Source organism: Cryptomeria japonica, chromosome 7 (assembly GCF_030272615.1).
Source record: "Cryptomeria japonica chromosome 7, Sugi_1.0, whole genome shotgun sequence".
NCBI classification, from domain to species: Eukaryota; Viridiplantae; Streptophyta; class Pinopsida; order Cupressales; family Cupressaceae; genus Cryptomeria; species Cryptomeria japonica.
Window position 1 is genome coordinate 746,526,766 of NC_081411.1, and position 3,785 is coordinate 746,530,550.

The window sequence follows — 3,785 nt, forward strand, 5'->3', positions numbered from 1 at the left end:
CTGTCAGTTTCTGAGTATGCACCTTTGTACTATCCACTGCCAAAATCTCAGTTGGTTTCTCTGAGTTGTCAACCGGTTATTCTAGCTCAGGGGATTTAGCAATGTTTGTATCAGTCACCATTCTAGTAGACAAGGGATCAACTGATTGTTCAGTTTGTTGTTGTTCCCCAATTCCAATGTTTCCAACTTCAACATTTCCAGCCAGTGTCTTAGTAACCACTTATGTTTTCTTAGCTGATTCTTTATCCACCACAATATTTATCTCGTGGGTGTCTATGTTCATAGTGTACAAAATTTCAGACTCAAGATTTGTATCCTCACGAGGTGTCTCCATACTCATTGTTGTTGGTTGTGTGTCAACGGTTTCTACCGGTGGAGCATTAGAAAGAGGTGGGGGCAAATTATCAGTTATCTTAAGGCTCAAAGGTCCACCTACCTTACCTTTCCCCTTATCCTTGTCCTTTTGGTAGACCTTGATAGTCTTAGGTCTTTTAAGTTCTTCTTGTTTCTCCTTTTCAACAAAGAGTATGTCCCATTGATCTGCAGTTTCTTTAGTGATTTCATTCACTCTGCCTGCCATTAGTGCTACACGTCAGTGACCAGTTGAAAATATTGTCCAGTTGGCCTCACTGATTAATTTATCTATTTCTTTAGTCGAGTTCACTGGGTGAACTGCAAGTAATTTTTCTATTTTTATCTTTTTATCTAGCTCAACAATAGATACCCTTCTAGCTTCTAGTCTTCTGTATAAATCAATAGGTATATCATCAACAATTTCCATCAAAAATTTCCTGTATATGTCTAAGTGTAAAATTACACTATTCTCTATGCTCTCTTTATCATCATTAGAAAGTGTGCTATACAACTTGTTAATATTTTTCACTCTACCATCCTCTATTATTTCACTTAGGAGTTCGTCCAGTGGAGCAATATCTCATTTTGGCTTCTTCTTTGGAGTCAACTTCTTAACTGGAGGCCTAACTTCCTGTTTCTTTTGTCTTGTTCTTCTGGGTGTAGGTGAGGGTGCTGGTGAGGATTTTCTTTTCCTTACTACCCTTTTGAACTCAGTCGGCATATCACTTTCAGAAGAAGTTGCAACGAGTGAAAGATGAGCTTCCGATTGAATTCCTTCCAACTCATTTTCCTTGATACCTTTTTTCTTTAATACATCTTCCTTAATTGCTTTAGCTTGTCTTGTTGACTCTTTTCTGAGACTGAATACCACTCTCAATTATTTCTACATTTCCAAAAACTTTCTTAGATGGTTCCTTTGGTGCTTCAAGGAGGGATTTTGCATAGGTCTCAATTATGTTATCATCTTTTTCATATCACATTTCGGTTCCCCAAATAGTTCTAGGGATAACTGCCTCCATCTAGATTTCATCTTTCTTGATTACAAAACATATTTCCTTTTGATATTTATCCACAATTGCTTGGGATAGCCTTACTCTTATCTTCATTCTAGCTTTCAGTGCTCTAAAATATTCATTTATGTTTTTCTCTATGTTATCTCCCATGTTGTTTAATATATCCAATAGTTGCTTTCCTACCAGTATATCAAAGCCAAAGTCTTTCCTACCATTATCGGTACTTCCTTGTTAATGTATAGCATTAAGCATACAAGCAGATTTCCAAATCTGAAAGTTCCTTTCTTATCACCTTTGATTTTCTTCAAGTTGTCTATCAATTCATCTTTAAGCCATTCACATAGATCAATTCTAGCATTATCATTTACCATGCCATATGCACTTTTAATACATAGGCTGGATACTGAGTTTAAGCTATTTGCATGTGTGGCTTTATAACCAAGAATCATAGTGACAAATCTGACATTTATGTACTTCACATCATTGACTCTTAGAGATATTTTGTTAAATATTGTGTCGGTTAAGTTTGTCACAGTGTCATTAGAAAATTTCTTAGTTCTATCAGGCCTGCTACTAGTGGAAGGTAAGCCTATTACTGTCCTAATTGCTTGTTTAGTGATCTTATGGATGGAATCAAACCAAAATAATTCACCATGGACTCTGCTTAGAACTATTCTTATGACATCTTCAGGAAATTTAGGAATGTTAAGAATATCCGCAAAACCTAGGGTTTCCGCTATCTTGTGTTTCGGTTTGATATTACCATTTGTATCACAAATCATAGTCCTATACATATTCTTGATTTCATCATCTCCTAGTTCCTTAATATGACAATGTATATACATTCTAGGATCCTCTGCATACACTACTCCCTTAGGTATTTTTGAAAATGCTCCTAGGGTATCATCTTTCTTCGCAATTTTGGGAATCAGTTTGAATATGGGTCTAGGGCACTTGATAACCTCAATCACATTAGGGTTTGCAATAAATTTAGGTACAAATGAAGAAGCCATAGTTATAAATACCTCAATCTTCCTTTAGGATGATTTGCTGAATGAACTGCTTCACTTTTCACTAAGGATGCCTTCGCTTGGGATTTTCATGCTCTCGGAGATTTGAATGCTCAGTGAATGAAAAAGGAGCCAAAACACTTGCTTTATAATGTTATTTTCTCCAGCTACCACATGTAATGCCTCCTGGTTAAGTCAAAACTTAACTCATCTACCGGTAATTTGACTTCTCACCATCAACCAAGGGTATATTAGCATATTTTTCAATTTGTTGCCAAACCCCCAAGGATTTTTCTTCAGTTAGATGAAGAATCCCCTACCGGTGGAGGATTATTCCCATCAACATTCTGATCTGACTTTCCAGTCCATTGCTTTGAGGTTTCTTGCTATACCTCTTTAACCTTTTCCTTACCTTTTAAGTTGGGTCCTTTGTTATTTGTCGGTGATGCCTTCTACAGAATTTAGAAATATGTCCAATCTTGTTGCAAGCATAACAAGTCACATTGTTTTTCTAAATAGCTTTCCCATATCCTATGTCGGTATTTGTTCTGTATTGATTAGATAGATGTCCAAATCTTAAACAAACATAACATCTTACAATCATTCTGTAATTTTCTGAATTGTGACCAACTTTGTTGCATTTGGAATATTGATTGGTGGGTGCATTAGTGTTTTGATAATTTCTAGATCTACACTGATTTTCTCTATGACCATACTTGTTATAGTTAAATCATTTCCCATTAAATTTGTAAGCATTAGGTTGTCTTACTGGTTTACTATGATCATGATTGTTTGTAGTACTGGAGCTTTCACCAACTTCAAATCCAAGGCCATTTGTATCACCATTAGGTTTCGAATTCTTCAGCATGTCATCAAGTTCCTTTGAACTTTTCTTGAATTTCTCCTTGTGTTGATTTGCAGTAGCCAATTCATTTTCCAAGAAATCTTTCTGTCTCATGAGTTCAGTTTTGTCATGTTCTAAGTGAATTAGATTTGTTTTTAGCATATCATTCACATGACCGAGTCTTAGATTTTCATTTGCAGCATCATTGATTCTTCTAGTCATGTCATCTTCATTCTTCTTTTAATTTTTTAGTTTCTTTACAAAATCTCATAGTCATATCTTGCATCTCATTCTTCATTGTACTATTTTCTTGTCTCAGTTTGTTCACCAGATCATTAAGAGTTTATTTTTCATCATCATCATTCTGCATCTTTTCATAAAGTTGTCTTCTCTTATTCCTTGAAATAGTGATATTTTCTTGAAGTTCTCGAATGATATACTGTGCAACCTTTAGATCATCTTCAAGTTTGATATTCTTCACTTTTTCTGCATCATAGTCTGAAAGAGTTGTTTCCAATTGCTTTCTCAAGTTTTCCATCTCTACCGGTGTCAATATCTTCCTCA